Here is a 19,904-nt window from a genome sequence, read left to right as displayed (position 1 = left end):
ATGTTCAACAAGTAAAATGTGTGGAAGAGGTAGCTTAGAGGCAAGTGGTAATTTTCTGACCTTTGGTATTGACCCTTGTTTCTAAACTTTCCACACAAACAAATTCTAACAGGTTTGTGGGAGGTCAGGGGAAAAAGAAAGCAGGATGGACCTCATAGATGAACTACCATAATAACTTACTGCTAGCTATTCCAATTCGTCGTACACTTGTACAATAAAATAATTGATTTGTATTCTTCAATGTTGTCCACCTACCCATGATTCCTACAATGTCACTAACACTTATGGCACTGGGTATATGTGAGTGTTTGTTTCGGTGCGTAGTGTGTGTATTTATACTCCAAGGTGACAGTTGGGCGGGTGGAGGGGGCCGACAACTTATCAGCATCAGCAAATGGTCCATAATAGTCCCTCAGGAGAGAGAAAAGAATGGCTTCACTTGACTGCCACAGTGTTCCATATTGGCTTTATTTTATTCACAGTAGTAATGCAATATGTCACAGTGTTGCTAATACACTTCTGTGTGCTGTCATCTGGCCATAATGCTTATCAGATCCTTGTGCTGATGATTTGCCCTGCTGTCGGGGGCAATTATAGCTGAATGCGGCGAGGTTGAAGGCTCGCGACTGTTATTACTGCGAGAGAGGCATGACGTGAGCACTGCATCTCTTCATTCAATGCCGGGACGGGAGGTTCTAAAGGTGCCCCTCCTTTGCCGGGTTCAGTCAGGGCCAAGCAAAGGGCCGCATTTGTGTGGAAGCTTACCTTCAATAGCTGAAGTGTTGTGCCTGCAATTGAATAGGCAGAAAAGGTTGCGATGCATTCAAAATGCTGGCCAGAGTTGAATAAGTCAATTAATATGGCAGGAGTGCAGAAAGAGGCCGTTGTTTGCAATCTGCTCCAGAGCACACAGTGATTAACCACCACTGTTTCTTCCATCTGCTAAATTAGTGGTAGGCGACTGAGGCGCTGCTATCACAATCCTCTATTCTGATTTGCATTCATGCTTCTAATATTGACTTGCGGTGTTAAAAATGCAAGCTTTAGGTTTGACCTTGAGCAGCTCAAGTTGTGCACACAAATCATAGGACTGCATTTTCCTACAGTGCTTGACTGAAGTAGCACCATCTTAAACACATTCAAAACCTGTCTTTGAGATGTCAAATGCATATGTGATTAACTTCAGGTCAGAGGTGCACTACTGTATGTTTTGTATTTAATAAAACTATTGAGGGGCTGTGAAAAGGCACTATTGCATCTCCAAACTGTCATGAAGGTGAAGTCCTCATCAGTGAGGTGTCTAGTGGCAAACAGTAAGTAATTCTAGGACTGCAGTCTTTGGAACATTCTCTTCATGTTTTTTGTTTGCCATTGACATTTTCCCTCCTAAAATAAAAGTTGTCTCTGTGACCTTCCTGTCTCACTGAAGAGTGCAAATCCCTGTTCTCTCTGCCAGAACTCTCTCATTACTCCCCGTTTTAAAGTGAAACTCTCTAGTCCTGGAGGCCTCATTACTGCTGGAAAAGACACCCATGGGACGGGCACGGAAAACCATAGAGGGGACCCCCTCCTCTGACAAACTGAACTTCCTGAAGTCCTACTCAAGAATATAAAGAAAAGCCCCCAGTCTGCTGCTCTCCCTGAAGGCAGGACGTCTTTGAGGTACATCAGCTTCATGGCTCATTCATTAATAAAGTCTGGCACCAATTTGAGCAAGTGCCAGCTAATTGAAGCACATATGCATAGTAAAAAGACATGGCGCTGAGCATAAAGAAACTTCAGGAGCAAGACTAGCAATCCATTTAGTTTTCCCAGTTTAACTAATAGCTCATTTGCTTTTTTGGTGGATAACATGGAGCACCTGATAGCCAAAGCATCTTTTTGCAGAAAACTGGAGGGCGAATGGTATCACAATTATTGTCTTTCATATTAAACTATTCATAGCTAATGCTTATTTAGTGACCTTGAGGGGAGAACAGAAAACACAGCTGTGCCTTTAGTTTGACTAAAAATGTTATCTGAACTAACAAACTTTGGACCCATGGCTTTCTTAAGAGAAACAGGGTAAGGGAGCCAAAAGAACCCCACACAATTAAATTTTCCCACAAAAATCTGACAGACGGTTTTGTTTTAAAATTGCTGCAAGCTGTGATTCCCATGTGAAAAGTCTCAAGTGAGCTTCCTCCCCCGTCAGTCACTTTTAAGGTTGGAGGGTTTGGTATGTTAAAGTCACGACCTCCTGCTTCAGGGCAAGTGTCTATCTCACTGATATAAGCTACACTGCAAGCAAGGAAATTCAGTAATTAAAGAATAAATAAACACTTCATTCAATTCTTGACAACCTGCAGACCTGTTAATCTAAGAACGTCCATATTTTGCTCAGGCAGCACCACTATTGCTGTGTTAATACTGAAAGTTTCACAGAAATGGAAGAGTCCAGCAGCTATAGGGCTGAAGCAGTGCCCTCACTTTAAAGCAGAAGTGCATGTGGAAAGACCTAATGGTCTCTCACCCATGTCCTGACTCCTGAGAGTTGCCCCGGACCCTGAGGTGTCAAATCTATTTGCCCTCTGATACATGCATGTTAACACTCAAATCAAAAAAAAAAAAAACAATGTGCAGAAAAGTACATGTAAATGTATTAAGGCAATAAATCAGCATGATGGTTCAGCTCAGTTAGCTTTTCCATTGCAGCTTAGTCCCGCTTTAGAGTGGCCGGGATTATTCACATCAGTGTTTATTTCGTTAACGAAGATGACAAATATTCGTTAACGAACATTTTTCTTTCTGTGACTAAGACGAGATGTTGATGAGCTAAAACTAATATCTGTTGATATTACGCTGATAGAAGTGCTCTCTCTCGTGCATGCTCCACTTCTTTAGTTCTCATATACAGTGCGTGATCAGTTCTCACACAGCAGTCCAAATCATTGAATGATTACATTACACAGAGTATCACACGTAAATACAGTTGGTTATGGATTAAGTGAACACAAACAGGTGGGTGAAAACAATGTGTGTCAGTATTACATGCAAGCCTTCCATATTAAAGGGACAGCATTCCTAATTAAGTACCAATCCATGTCATTAATGTTAACCAACAAAAGATGTAAGTAAACCTACTGAAAAATGTTTTCATTTGAATCTCTTTCGTATTGGTCTTATTCTGCTCCAAAATTCTAAATGTTATGTAACATATCTTATATGAACAACTATAATTTCCGTTAAGTTGCTCCCTTTTCACTACTGTTAAAGGGATAGTTCACCCCAAAATGGAAACTGTCATAATTTACAAGTTTTCCAAATTCAATCCTTGATTTAAATTTCTCTTAAGCTTTTATGATTTGGTCTAAAGATAGAAGAATTAATAACTATTTTTGTTTGAAGACTACATATAAAATTACATAGGCAAATTAGTGATCAGCAGAGTTTACACATCACATTTTGGTAACAATATGGTTCACTTGGTACCTCAACCAAGGTGGTCCTAAAAAAAAGTACCAGGTATTGTACCCAGTGGAAAACCCCCCATAAGTGAACTGTACCGTGCCGTACAATGCAGTGGAAAAGCGCCAATAGTGAGACGTGCGGTAGTAATTGTGTAGTAAATGAAACCGTGGATCTGCACCATTCAATCATCGTAGAAGCAACATATTCATGATTTTAAATGCTTCCACAGCTTTGTAGTATTACTACAGATTTTCTTACCCAGCCCTAGTTAAATGAAACCTAATTTTAAATTCGTAACATAACATTTTCAGATGTACTTGAAACCAAAAAAAATTATATATATCTTGCGATACATCTTAAACATACTTAAGAACACTTTCTAAATAAAATAATACACAAAGTTTCTAACTTTAGATCTTACAGCTAGCAAGGTGCTTTGAGACAGACCGACAAGAACTCTCTTAGGTTTCTGTGAATACGTATGTAGTAGCTTTCATAATGCAGATCTATTTCATCCACGACGGAATGCAACACAAGGTCAATATTAGCTCTGGGTGACCTTAATGCCAACAGAGGTCAAAGTTTCTAACAGCTTGCACGCAGGCAGATGGCATCTCTGAAAGATTTAGTAACACATGTCTAGTGAGGTTCCCTTTGGGGAGCACCTTAGCCCATTTATAGCCTGTTCTTTTAGCACATTCTTCTCAGCTGTGTACTGAATACAGCTCACACTGCAGCAGTAAAACTTATTAAGCCATTGACAGCATCAGTGTAAATCCATAAAAATGTGTGCCGTAAATCATAATTGTCCACCGGGAGCTTGTCATTGTGTCATTTTTAATTTGTGAGCGGTGTCGAATCTACATTAGTCTTAGTGAATTTGTGTTTGTTTGGCTGAGAGAAATATGAAAGATGAAATGGTGCGTTTTTACAAGCTCACGGTGACCCCTAAACTGTCTTTTTAGATTTTACACCATTTAGTCACTTGGAAACAAACACCCTGTAATGTTACATCCATCACACCATCCTACAGTAGACTTCTGCTTCTGTTTTAAAACCCTGAGGTTATATTTGAAGTTTCTAGATGAGTAGAGGTGTTACTCTAAAACCAACTTTCAATTTGCATCCATTCTTGATGAGATAAGCCCGGCAACAGTCTCAGAGGTGTGAACGGAGGCGCTGTGAAAGTAAATCAACATTTAGCTCTCATCGCATCGATTGCTGGCTGTGAATCTGCTTTGTTTATGACATTGAAGCCCATTGATTGCAAACAACCGACTCTACGCATGCAGACCAAAACCCTCCAGTACAGCGTAGGCAAGAACTGTTGAGCCAGAGGGGAGCACTTATTGATGGGCCGGCAAATGCTAAAGTCATTTTAATTGATCAGCCTCGGAGCACAGCAGCCCATCCTTCGATGGGAGATGTGTTGGTCCGGGGGGGTGGAACTTGAGAGCCATTAGGGTCTAAGCGAGTGTGAACAGATTACTGTGGCTGGTTAAGCTTTAAAAGAACACTGATCGCTGTGATTAGCTCTTCACTGGGAACACTGTGAGATCACTGACACTTGCCAAACTCGTGGAAGGGTGAAACGCCATACTGCTGGTTCCTCGGAGCACAACAGATCAATGCGCCACTGTCTGTTTCCTGTAACGCTGCATGTTGTTCTGACAATGGGTCACAAGACTAATTTTGTTAATAGCCATATACTGTGGTATACTGACTCTATAGCAAGAAGCTTTAGTATACCATCTAGTGTCACTATATTATTGATGGAGCAATCACTGGCAACATTACAACATACAATAAATTTATTTATTTTAACAAATTGTAACTTTGTAAGACACACTTTCCCAAAAAATATAAACATGTAGCAGGCAAGCCTAATTTCTGACTTCCCTAATGATTTTCCCTATCATTTACCGAATTAAAAAAACTAAAAAGGAGCAGATCGAATATTGTCAGTTTGGACTGAAGTCAATATCCTTATGGTGATGGCCTTGGGTAATACACGTAACCATAGCGACAAATAATTGTCAAAATATAAAGTCTTTAAGGTGTTAATTTTTATTCATAACCATTTCAGAAATCTCATACTGCTTTAAAGTCAGCATGAAAATTGTTCTTAATGCATGTTATTAATTTTATCGTAAACGATTCATCCAAATGTTTCGTTTTTAATAATTATTTTTGACCTCATCATTTTAACCAAAATGACATAACTCGATCTTCCGGTGAAATGACAGCCTTCTCAAATTATTTCATCAGCATAAACTGGTCCTTTCTACTTCTACCAATAATTTACCCACAATGAAAATTCTGCCATCATTTATTCATTCTCATGTATTTCGGGACCTCTATGACTTTTTCTTCACATTCGTCAAAGTAAGATTTTTACGCCATAATGACTTTCGCATTTTAGTATGCTATAGCATGGCTTAAGACCACTTATGGAAGACTTATTTGATGTAGAATTTGATTATATTGAAGACGTCTGATAATCATCAAGTTAAGCAAGTAATGGGGAGTAAATAAAAACAAGATTTTAATTGAAAGGTGAATTACTGCTATATCACATGCAACAAACGCTGTCAACTGTATTCTAAGTCAGTCAGAAAAGTCTATTTTAAGTCCGAATAAGACAAAATATCAGGAAACTTTTCAACGGAACAAAAGGAACTATTTGACTAAGTCTGATAATTCTGATGTTATTTATGGAAAACAGAGCCATTAGGGAATCTGTCACGCTCTACCTATCTTTATTTTTATTTCAATGCATTTCATTCTTTATAATACTTCATGAATGACAGAATGCTACAAGATGTCCAAGCTGCTAAGGACTTTTCAAGTTGAGTGAAAAATTCGGAGTGGGAACAAGACAGTGACTGAAATGCCAAGCAGTTACCTTCAGTAACAAAGGCCTCAATCATAATGTGCGTGACTCACTTTCAAGTAGCTGTTGAAAGAGCAAATGGATATGAGGAGAGAGTAAAAAGAATGTTTCCTCTAATTTCCTGTCCTTTACCTCCATAACTGTAGCTTTCTGCTCTCTCACTTTTTATAATAATGAGCTCACCTTGATACCCTGCCATTGGATCACAATAGTTATATGGAATAAAAAAAGAGCCAGACTAAGTTTGTATGAGACAAAGAGAAAAATATCATGTCTACACTTCTCTGAGCCGATTCTGAGCTGTCTAAGAGTTGTCAGGATACAATTGATTCATGTGCAAATGTTCTCCATTCCCCAGTTCACAGTCAGAGTATATAAAACTCACTTTTCCCTCGACGAGAATGACAGCGTGCAGCCAGCGAAGGCAACAAAGCTGTCAAGTACAGCTGTCTGCACAGTGAAGGATCATATTTATTTACTGACGATAAGTTAACAGACTAAACACTGGGGTATCCAGTCAGTTTGGAGAGAGGATGCTAATGAAGTTATGCGAGATACTCAGCAGGAGTAATCATTTATTGCTTGTGAGCACTTACTCAATTAAAACTGTCACATAACTCCTAAAGGGAAATGGAGAATTGAGTTTTAAATTAGCAAAAAGCTTGCTCCAAATAGCAGAGAAAAAGAAATTCACATTTATTTGTAAAAACTGATTCGATTTTAATTCTAGAATGAATAAATAGAGTAAAAGTGACTTGATGGGGTAGGATTTGGGGATATATATCATGGGTGACAATGATATTTACATGTACCATTTCTTTGTGTTCAGATTTCATGTATGTGATTATTTATTTATTCATTATTTAATTAATTACTATGCAAATGTCAAAACTACCTATATAAATCATTATTGTGCTCTTTTTTCAAACACAAAGTTTTATATATTATAACAAAAACAAGTTCTATTATATATATTCTACTAAATTCTATTATATTATTATCATTAAGATCATTTCTGTTAGCTATATTAACAAACCATGTATTTACGAAAAAAAGGTTTTGTGATGATTTCAATTAAAAGAAATTATTTCAATTATTTTCTATCGCATATTAGCCCTCTTACAAAGTGTAAACAATTGAATTGATGTTTTTAATAATCCACGAGTTGGCATCCCAAACTTTCGATTATTGTTTTCACTACCTCAAAAGAATGTGGTGTAAATTCTGCATAAAAGTCTCAAATAGGAAACATTAGACCAACTTTATCCATTCATGTAGGTTTTTTGAGGTCATACATTTAAGTGATCTGTCTGAAACAATAAAACACACACACACATTTAATATATATATATATATATATATATATATATATATATATATATATATATATATATATATATATATATATATATATATATATATATATACACTGATTCCTTTATAAAAGAAGCACAACACTAAACCATAGACATCAAATCAGGCCATAACCTGTATAAGTCACTTGCCATCAAAAGAAGCAGAAGCAACAGCTTGGATGATCTTCTAACACAGAGTGCACAACCCCTAGAGTGACAACTATCCTCCCAGATAGAAAACTAGTGCCCTGTGGTTAATGTAATAATCTCTCTGGATCAGGCCCTCTTAAATGGTGGGAGTAATAACACTTGTAACTGTATTTGAGCACTGAAGAGCAGGAACAGCATGATGCTTGGCATTTGAGAGGCACAAGAGTTTAATCTTACTCTGAAAGAGAAAAAAAAAAAACATCCTCCTATCTTCTTCATATCATACTGAATTAGTGTACTTCCCCACTGGCATCCATTAGAGAAGGTGACCACAGTGTTTGTTCCAGGCTATTAGATCTTATCCATTTAGCGGACCCTACCGGGAGGAGTCCGTTTGGAGATGAGGATACACACAGAGAGGTGGCCGCTCCCCTGCTCTGATCGAGGCAGAGAGGACAAGAGACCACCAGCTGACATGGGTAACAGCTTTCACAGAACAGCTTACACTGTGTATAGACTCAGATATAATGAGAATGGTGAGGGGTCAGATAATCTTAGAGGAAGCAGATTAAATAGTGATTATTTGCTGAAAAGTCTTCTGTTAGAACCAAACCAGAGCACGAGGAAGATTCATGCTGTGCAGATGATAAGAGACATCATACTGCAGTTCATTTTATGTGCAATTAAGAAATGTTAATTCTTGTTTGTTCATTATGTGTATGGCACAGAGTTATCCGTCTAATTAGGTTCTTTGTATCGAGGCAAAGTAAGAATCTTACAACTGGATCCATTGGTGATACAATAAATATGCATTGATAGTTGAATTAAAGCTAATATTTTACAGTTAACCTTACACAATAGCTCAGTGTCTTAAAATAAAATGAGCCATGAATATGACCTCCTTCAGCAAACTCAAATAAAATAAGGAATTAATAAAGAAAATAAAGAATGTGAACATCTTTGTGTCCACGTTCTCCGATGCCGGGGGATTCTGAACTTCCTTGTGATATGATTTAGCTAGATCACTGAAATCCAAGACCTCATATTGTGATCTTTGAAATGAAGGGCTTTTTCCCCCAATTGTATCTGATCCACTCATTCTAGCCCCCAAAGATCAGAGGCTGCGTTTCAGAGATTGTGCACACATCAAAGGCCTTTTGGACAAGATAATCCACCTAACTAGGTAATAATGCTATTTTCTCCTCGCAAAACATGTTTTCAATGAAATTATCACCACTGGATTTCAACCAAAGGGCTTTGGAGCTTCCGTTTCTGATAGCAGTTAGTGTTCAGGAAGAGTGCAGAGCTCTCTTTCAAGTAATTTAAGACAAAAAATATCTCAGTACCTTGTTGAGCCATCCAAATGTATTAGAAGAGGAAGCATAAAGCAATTATCCCCTTTCTTTACTCCATTTCAGATTTAGATGCAAAAATAATGATTACAATTGTTCAACGGGGTAGTGTTTCACAAAGATTACCAGGAAAAAAAAAAAGGCAAATGGATGTTTGTGCCAATTTACTCCTATTTCCTGGAACAAAAAAAAAAAAAAGTATCATTTTGAGTCTTACAGTAAATAAGCACCTCAAGGAGACTCTCCTTCGGCCAGCTGAAACATATAAGTGATGAATAACTATTGTCAGTTAAGAGCTATAGCGGCAAGGCCAAAAAATAGGACAGTTTTGTGTTGTGTGCGGGTGAAGATATGCAATATGACCCCAGCAGGACCTTCTATTCTCTCATTTCACTCCCATATTTGCCATCACTTCCTCCACAATGCTGTGCAAATAATACCCAAAATTAGGTGACACATGTTCATACCCCTTCCTAGCATATTAGAAACTAGTCAAACACTGTGAGTGATGAGATGGCCTTTCATTTCCTTATTCAAATCAGGGAAATTGATTGCCTGGGACACCGACAACATGACTGTTGGAAAGGAAGCCGTTTAGATTCACAGTCCATGTTCTCATATTTATAGAAACGTGTTAATTGAAATGAGGAATGGCATTTTGGCATTTACCATTTCTCACAATATTGTAAATATAAAAGTTTATTTGAAGGAACACTCTACTGTGCAAATGTTTCTCGCGTGCTGAACCTCAGGTTATGTAAGGAGTAGGAGACCGTGTCTAGAAAAGTTCACAGACCGTTCTCTATATTTCATGTCAAGATCTAAACAACACTCCCACGCCAATCAAGCTCTTATTTTTAGACATGATCCTGTCCATCATTTCCTGTTACAGTCATCATTAGCACCTCTCTATTCCAGCATGATGACTGCCAACTGTTCTCTTCCGCAAGCCTCCAAACAGAAGCTCTGACCCACGACTACACATGTCAGCCACAAACACACACACGCACAAAATGTGTGTGGCCCAGACTACATACTGTACATGCCACCTCAGACATGTTTAGTACATGCTAGACAAAAATGGTTTTCCTCAACATAAAAAAAAAAGTTCACATAAAGGGTGAAGAAACCAATTTGCATAACATTAAGGGGAAGAAACTGATATCTGCAGAGCTTGTAAGCAAAAAAACATGTCTTTGCCACCCCACTGAGCATGTACTGTAACAAATAAACACTGAACATATCTAATATTTCATATGCATCACATTCATTAAAGGGGGGGTGAAATGCTCGTTTTCACTCAATATCCTGTTAATCTTGAGTATCTATAGAGTAGTACTGCATCCTTCATAACTCCAAAAAGTCTTCAGTTTTATTATATTTATAAGAGAAAGATAGTCTGTACCATTTTTTCCTGGAAAAACACGAGCGGCTGGAGGCGTGATGTGTGGGCGGAGCTAAAGAATCACGAGTAAGTAAGTAAGCTTTTGTGTTGAAACTGTGACATTACCGTGAGGAAAAAAACATCATCCAAAACAAACCATGGCTAACAGTCAGATTCAGCCGTATATTTATGATCCAGAATCAGATCCCGAGCAACAGCAGCAACGACTACAGCAGGACGTCTCTATGTAGTATGTATTGAAACTGTATATATTTGCTTAGCGGTTTTGGAAAAATGACTAAATGATAAAGTTCCACTTTATGTCGTCTTTTTTTTTTTTTTTTTTTTTTTAAGGTGTACATGTGGGAAGTGCAGTTTGATGCAAACATCGCATGTTGTTTACTTGATGTGCTTATGCGCCAATAGCTAAGTTAACAACAGAGATATTTGAAGCAGTTTTACTCACCGCCTGTGGTTCCAACACACGATCGTGACCCTTTTTCGTTGGGACTGCATTATCCTTCAGAAATAAACGATGTGCAAATCCGGCGTCAAACTGGGACTTGTTTGTAAAACAAGCATCTTCGAAATGCAGGGAACAAACAAAAACACTTGCACAACTCCGTTGATGCTCTGTAAAAATAAACTCCATCCACTGGTCCCTTAATGCTGTTTTTTTTTTTTTTTGGTAATCTGTGCAGGGTTGTCTTGCCCTGGCAACCAAAAACACACTTCTTTTGTGACATTTTGGTCTCTCGCTCTGATCAGTGAATGTCTCTGCTCTGCTCTGCTCTACGGGCACGCACATGCTCTTCCGGCAGAAGTGCCCTCAGGACCCATATAAGGAAATTCCGCTCCATCTAACGTCACACAAACCCATACTCGAAAAAAACTTTCCGAAACTTGTGACAAACTGGAACAACTTCAAACGTACAACTTAATTTTTGAAACTTTGTCCATGTTTAGCATGGGAATCCAACTCTTCAACAGTGTAAAAAAACTCAGTATGCATGAAATAGCATTTCACCCCCCCCCCCTTAATAGCATACATAGCCAGTCAAGAATCCAAAGAAATGACAGAGCACCCACAACAAAATAACACAAGATATCCTCCATTTAAATCCAGCCAAACTCTCTGATTGGTGGATGATAATAAAACACACAAATGCCTGTTTACAGTGTCTAGTTAAATTAAACAACAGTGATTTAGCAACACTTGTTAGCGGTAAAGCTACACTATTATAAAATCACCATTATTCTACTTATTTTACCAGCTTTTAGATAGTATCATCTGAACAAGAATATTAGACACTCCAGAGTAAAGCAAAACCTTTCGGCTGTTATGAAACAGCCTCTCATGCAAACAACTCTCAATTAGAGACCTCGACCACATTTCAAAGTACAACTCTGAAAAGTTCATGATAGTGACACTCAGGAAGCCGGCCCGGCTTTCAATCACTGCACTCGAGTGCCTATTTTCCTGCTTCCATATAGATCGGTAAACAAATCATTCTAAAATTATGCCGGGATGGCTCATTTTCTTATTGACTCCTGTGTGCAGCTATTTTAATCATTACCTAATTGTCTAGCTGCTCTATCGACAGTGTGGCGGCCCTGCCCTAGTGATTTGTGCTGACACTGCCAGGGGCCCATTGGATCTGGGTTAACCTTTTGATGTCCATCGACGCTTTGTGCACTGATGATGATTGATCGAGGTGGCCCTTGCCGTTAGATAATACCTAATCAGCGTTCGGAGTAATTTGTGTAAATGAGACCTCATTATTGATGATGGCAACTTCAGAAGCCTTCATGCACACTAATGCCGGGTCACCAATGGATCTGCAAGAAAACTTTGTTCCAGAACGTCAAAAGAATGTAGAGGCGAAACGTTCAAGTCGTCCATGTTCAGACTGCAATGAACCAGGCTGATTAGTCTCTGCTTGAAAGTTACAAAGGTACAAATTCTCTCAAATCATAATGATGCACGCAAATCACGCATACAGAAATCTAATGAGCTCTTTATGGGCAAATACTTTTTTTACAGCAACCACACAAAGAAAGACTCAACTCAACATTATTCATTTTATAAAACCACTTAATCACCACACGCATTTTGCTGGCCATCATCTCCATATTCCTCTCAATATGCCTTAAAATTCACTCCATTATGTGACTCCCTTATCTTTTTGAAGTTATCGGCTGGTGAACTGTGGCATAAATGACTTTCTCTTTCCTAAGACTACTTATTTAAGAAATCATTTTGTCAGCAGCCAGATTGAAATAAGTGTGGTGAAGTATTAAAATGATAATAGGTAGTACATGTTCTTTTGCTGTATAGTCATTCGCTAAAACCTGGATTAAAAAAAGCTACTATTTAATATATCCTTTCTCGAAACCAAGTCAATCTCCATGTAACAATGACGAGAGAGAGCTTTTAGAGATAATGAATTAATCTTATTTTTTCTTAAAGGGAAAGTTCCACCAAATATGTAAACTTCGGTCATCATTTACTCACCCTCATGTTGTTTCAAAACTATTACTTTTTTTTTTCTTTGCGTAATACAAAAGAAATTATGACGAATGCTGGTAACTAAAAAGTTTTAGTGACCCTTGATCTTCATTGTATGAAAAAAAAAGAAACACTGAGCAAATGAAGACTTTTTTAAGACTGATCCATGCACTTATTGAGGGCAAGAATGCACTGATGACAATAACCGAAGATAACAAACTTGCCTTAGTGAGATGACAAAGGTGGAAGTCTGCCATATATGATATGATCTCTGTGTGCTGGGCAGCATCTGAGGTTCGACTGTAATCTCATAAAGGATGTTCACATGTGTTCGTATGCTGGAGGGCTCTTGTATCCGCTCCAGTCTGGCTCCTGAAGATGGAGCTCTGCTCCAGCAATTTGGGTGCAGGGCTCGGCCACCACCCCAATGCTCTCAGGACCTGATGATGATTGATCATGTTGTTTTCTTCATTACTTTAAACCCAATCAGTGCTTGCTGTAATTTGAGTAATGATAGCTCATTATTGCCAGTTGCACATTTAAGGGCTTAATTTACCCTTCTCTGTTGCACCTTTGGGACATCTGCATACGGCCGACACCTTCGGGATAAGGGATCGATAATTCTCCACCTTCCTCTTTTTAACTAGAATTCTCCCCCATTTAAGAATCCTTTTTGAAATTTGCAGCTTGAACTGTGTAAAGACAAAAAGAAAAGGCATATTTTCATTTTGAGTTCTGTACAAATTTAAAGTAGTTAATAAGTATAGTTTGTGGAAAGGCTGAAATGACAGGAAAAACCACAAACTCTCAATCACAGTAAATACACATTAGCCTACCTTTCAGACTTTTGGGGTAAGATTTTTTTTTAGATAAATTATTAATTTTATTTAGCAAAGATGCATGTTGATCAAAAGTGACAGTCAAAACATTTATACTGTAACAATACATTTCATTGAAATATTGTATGTCTAATAAATGCAGTTTTTTTGAAATTTCTATTTATCCAAAAATCCCGAAAAAAAAAATAAAAAAAATCAGTTTCCACAAAAATATTAAGCAGCACGACTGTTTCCAACATTGATAATAATGAGAAAAATTCACATTTATTTATTTGGGCACATAAATAATAAATACACAACATTTTATAGCATTTTGTAAATCTGAAATGGTCAAAGGCAATTTCAGTTTGGATATTTTAATGAGCAATGTGTTATACACAACCTGTTAAACAATTACACTGATCAAGCATGCAGATGTTCGGTGTTGTTAATTAATGGTGAAAAGTAATTGGATTATGGAGCCTTTGTGCAAACTCCATAATGTATGTTAAATATCACAGCACATGACCTCCACCTTACATTCAATGGCAGACAAACTAAGGGGACAGCACATACTGTAAATCCACAAGCATTAACATTTTCATCAGTTTCCTGGCAAGGTATCAACTTGTTCACACATTCATGTATTTCAAGAGCTATTGAAAAAGTATTCATGCAGGTATCTACATTTCAGCTCCTTCAATTCAAAGACTAACACAGTAAATCATTTAGCAAAAGCTTGGAATCGCGTTTCCTGCAAGCTGAGGCTCGGATGCAGTAGAAAAGAGAGTGTCAGCGAGGTGGGAAAAGAGGGGTCATGCATTACACACCAGGATCAGAATCAACAGAAGATTTGGTATCAGAGGAACCCTTCATCCTCCAGAAAGCTTTGTGAGATTGGGGTGACTCATCATGCTAAAGCATTATTGCTGCCCTGATTTTGCTTTGAGATCCTAGTGTTTTGGCACACAAGCACACTTTCAGGCATAATAATCACAAAGAATAGGGGAAAAAAGGTGAAAACACAATAGGGAAGGAAAATTATCTCCCTATCTATTTACATATAACTGCTGTGTAAGCTATGTAAAGAATTTCATGTTGAATATGCCTGTGGTGGAATAATAGTCTGTGGCAAAACAAACCATCCTGAAAAAGAAATAGCATAGTTTTTTAAAGAAATAGTTCACTCAAACATTTAACATAATTTACACCCGTCATTCCAAACCAATATACTAAACAAAACATGAATTTACGTGCTGGACACTTAATGCACTATGATGAAGGTGAATAAGGGCTGGGGCTGATACAGTATGCTACAAAATGAAAGAAAATTAAAAATAAAACGTGGTCCATACAACTTGTGTGCTACTTGATTTACGAATCGGACTGATTTGGCTTTTCCATCCAGAAATGAAAATTGATATTTTACTTCATTGATTCATCAACTGGGATCGTATATTGCACCTTCAGGTTTGTTTGCTTGCACGGTTTCTGAAGACTCAACTTCTAGGTAACTATCCACTTTCATTTTATGGACTCACAGAGATGGGTTCTTTTTAATAAATAAATTCTAATTCGACAAATTATCTGTTTGTGTTCCTCAAAAAAAGAACAACTGTTCATACAACTGGGATGCATGAGGGTTTTTAAATGAGGAGGAAAACATTTTGGTCCGTGTCAGATGTTGGCTTCAGAAGACTAAGGAACATACAGCAAAAATTGTATGGATAATTGTAATGATTGAAGCCGGGTTTGGCCATGAAGGTTAGTAAATAACATCAGAATTTTCATTTTTGGGCAAACTCCTTTAATGATTTGTACTGTTGATGCTGCACCATGATATAAACACAACTCACCAAATTCTTTATGTCAAAAAAGAAAGGGCTTCAAAGTGCATAAAACGGGTACAGGTGTCTTAAACAAACAATGGTCTCTTTCAAAGTACTCAAAACAACTGTGATCCTGTGGGGCACTGATGTCCTAAATTGCAGCAGAAGAATGGAGCTTTCTATCCGTGCTCGGGTAACTATGAGACCGTTCTCTGCACACAGTCATTGCTGCCCTTTTCATCTTCCTGCCTTCAGAGAATTCCTCTAGAAAATGTTGCCTCCTTTCTTCTGCTGAAAATTTCAGTTCATCAAAAGAGAGGTGCATCTAAGTCCTGATATTGTGGCCATGGCCATGTACAGTATCATTAAAGGGTAAAATGCGGAGGGCCTACAGATAGGGCATGTCCAAGGACATGCACAAACACACTCAACACATACACAGAGGGGCATTTGATGTTATCATTTGTCAATGTTTGAAGCCAGATCCTTGTTATCAGAGTGCTGTTCTGGGCTCTATTTCTTAGCTTTTTGAGAGCAGGTCAGGGGCTTTCATGTGAGAGGCATCTCTGCAGACATCAGCCGAGAATGACCACAGCTTCAGTGCTGCATATCTTCTCCAAATGCCCATGTTCACAGATAATATAAATATATAACCACGAGGCAACCGTAGCAAGTGCACAAGAACACCACTGTATTTGTACTTGACAAGACGTTGTGACACATTCTGAAGATTAAAATTGGAAGATTAAATGTGTCAGTTTAATGAAACCAACTGAACTATGCAGACAGCTAAATACCTTTCTATTGAAGATAATTATTTCAGATATATCACATTCTTCACATTGTAGAAGCCAGACTGCATTTATTTGACCAAAATACAGTAAAAAAAAAAAAAAAAAAAAAGATAAAATATAAAAATGTGCATTTACAAAACAAAATATCTTATTTTCTTTTACAAATGTACTTTATTTCAGGTAAAGCTTAATTTTCAATTCCAATATGTGGATTAAATTTCTTATTATTATCAGTAACAAAAACATTGGCATTCCACCTACTATTTATCTTAATATCTTGCTTAAAAGCTGAAACAAGAAATATTAAACAAACAAAAAAACAATGTTTTCTCTTCAACACTTTTCCTTAATGTTTGCATAATACTGGAATGCTTAATACTGAATTATTTAATCCTAAACTTTTTTATGCTTTAGAACTTTTAGAATTTAGAAGAATCAGAGATGCATAGATTACAATTTTCTTGGCCGATTCCGATTTATTTGTTAGTGTGATCTGCCAATACCGATTTTTTTTGCAGATTCCGATTTTTTTTTCCCCTAAGAGATATAATTGACAGCATATACAAACAAAAATCTACTTTTCTTTAATGCAAACTTTCATAAAAAAAAAAAAAAAAAAAAAAAAAAAAAAAAAGTAATCTTCAGTGATGGAGCATTGCATTAGCAGTACAAAATGGGTTCATTTCCCAGGAAACACAATACTGGTAAAAAAATAATAATAATTATGTAATGCACTGTAAGTCGCTTTGGATAAAAGAGTCTGCTAAATACATAAATGTAAAAAATAAGCAAAAAGAGTTGCCAAGAACTTTATATGAACAACTTTAAATGCAATTTTCTCAATATTAAGATTTTTTTCGCACCCTCAGATTCCAGATATTCAAATATTTGTATCCGGGCCAAATATTGTCCTATCCTAACAAACCATATATTAATAGAAAGCTTATTAATTCAGTAAATGTATAAATCCTATTGGAAAAATTTACCCCACGACTGGTTTTGTGATCCAGAGTCAGTTATGGCTGCTACTTTGCAGAAATCATATATATTTTATATTTATAATATATCCTTTTGTGGTCAACAAAAGCAAGTCAATCATATGGGTTTGGTGAGTAAATCTTGACAGAATTTTCATTTTGGGAACTATACCCTTAAATCTACCATTTTAAATCTAACAAAACTTCATCCAAACACAATTTAAACTGTGATACAGGGGTAAAAGTTATTGAAAAGCATAAAAGATCAGTGCATGATCAGTATGACCTCACACATGCTTTAGTCAGTCATACTGTATTTTTCGGACTTTAAGTCGCATCATATAAGTCGCACTGGACTATAAGTCGCATTTATTTAGTACCAAGAGAAAACATTACCATCTATAGCCCTCTTGCGGCTGTAGACGGTAATGTTTTCTCTTGGTTCATGTCAAATTAATTTTGATAAATAAGTCGCACCTGACTATTAGTCGCAGGACCAGTCAACCTATGAAAAAAAGTGCAACATACAGTTAGCATTATGCTCTTATTTAAACCTCCCCGCTCAACTTTCACAGGCCTCAGAAATCAACCAATTACAGGCTATGAAAGTAGTCATGTGACCCCCGTCCATACTGATGTGGTTATTTCTTGTTTTAGATTAGCCTTGCAAAGCTAGAAGAGCCATGGCTAGGGAGGGCCTGCAATGACACAGCACTATAAAAGCACAGGGCTGGAATAAAGGGGAACTGAAATAACTCAGACATAAAAGTCTGCAATAAAATATATTTTTTATTTCCCTTTTTACGCACAAGAAAACTTAAGCAAGGCTAATCTATGGTAAGAAGTTACAAGCTTGAAAATCTTTCCCCTGTGTTTGTACCATAAAATAATTGGTGTTTAGGCCTATTTCACACTAGGAATTTGAACCATATGTGCCTTCAACGAGTCCCCTGAGAAAGGCAAGAGAGGGAGAAAAGGGGGAGGAAAAGAAAGAGAGGGAGGAAGGAAAAAAAGAGAAAGTTTATGGGTTGGATTTTCTATTTGACTGTAATCACTTCTCTGGAGGCCCATTGGAGTCCCCAGGCCAAAGAAAACAGTTATGATTGGAAAGTGATACAGCATGCTCACATGCTGATATGATGGCTAGAATGTTCTTTTCCTAAGCTTTACTCTTCTTTTACATCTCCCGTAACTTTGTGCTCCAACTTCTCTGCCATGAGGGAGTAGATGCAGAGGAAAAGGAAAAGAAAGAGGGGGGTCGAGTTAAAAAGTCTGGTCTCTTAAACCCTTGAGCTGCCCCGGGCTGTTTTCTCTCTTGTTAATGACCACCTATCACCCCCTCACTCCTTTCACAAAGATTTACAAGATAAGTGAAGGTCAAATTACCATGAAATGATTTGGGTTCCTCCAGAATGTCAGGTGGTATTAGTGTGAGGAACGTGCATCTATAATCTTTCAACTATTTTCTGACTACAAAACAGAAACACAGAGTCGACTCCAGGGGGAACTGGTATAGGTAAGGAAGCACCCGCGTTTTCCATCCAAATACTAGGCAGAGTATAACAAGTAAATCTCCTACATGTGTGAGTCAAGACAGAGAGAGCAAGACAGAGCAGTCCAAACACAATATGCATTTTTGCTTATAAAAAACTATTCTGACTTGAAATGTGAAACCAGATTTTCAGAAGTTCACCTCTTTCTTCCAGCCACATGAGGAACAGACTCTTTCGTTCAACCCTGAAATGATTCCATGTGCTTCTCTCATTGGCCCAAAACAGCCATCTGCCAACCATACCAGTCCTAACTGTGCAACTTCCAGGACCCCACTGAAAATTATTATTTATTTATTTTATTTTTTTAACCTTGGTTATTTCACAGTGTTACAGGTTGATGTTAGCTACTTCACATTTGCACTACTGTTCAAAACACTTTTTAAAAGAAATGAATAGCTTTATTTAGCAAAGTTAAATTAATTTGATCAAAAGTGACCGTAAAAACTTTTAAATTGTTACAAAAAATTATGTTTTTTTGACGTTAGATTCATCAAAGCATCCTGCAAAATAGCCTATATCCTAGTTTCCACAAAAAAAAAAAAAAAAAAAAAAAAAAACTAACAAAAACAAATATAAAGCACAAGTTTAAAGCACAGTGTTTCTCTTGTTTGGCTTTAAACTAGTTTAAATCACTGCGTCATTTGTTTTCATTACTGAATTTAAGCACTTGATCTCACAGCGCTGTTTAGTGCTCGCTTGACCAAGTAAATTACTATTTTCTAGTGAGCTCACGCCGCGCGGCAGTTTGAACTTTGATCCAAGCAAATAAACAGTCCGTGTGACTCACTTCAAATGAGTCGCGCTGTTTCGTTCCACTTTTGGTGCATAAACTTTATATCG

Source organism: Carassius auratus, unplaced genomic scaffold, assembly GCF_003368295.1.
Source record: "Carassius auratus strain Wakin unplaced genomic scaffold, ASM336829v1 scaf_tig00214259, whole genome shotgun sequence".
NCBI classification, from domain to species: domain Eukaryota; kingdom Metazoa; phylum Chordata; class Actinopteri; order Cypriniformes; family Cyprinidae; genus Carassius; species Carassius auratus.
This window is presented reverse-complemented; position numbering follows the sequence as displayed.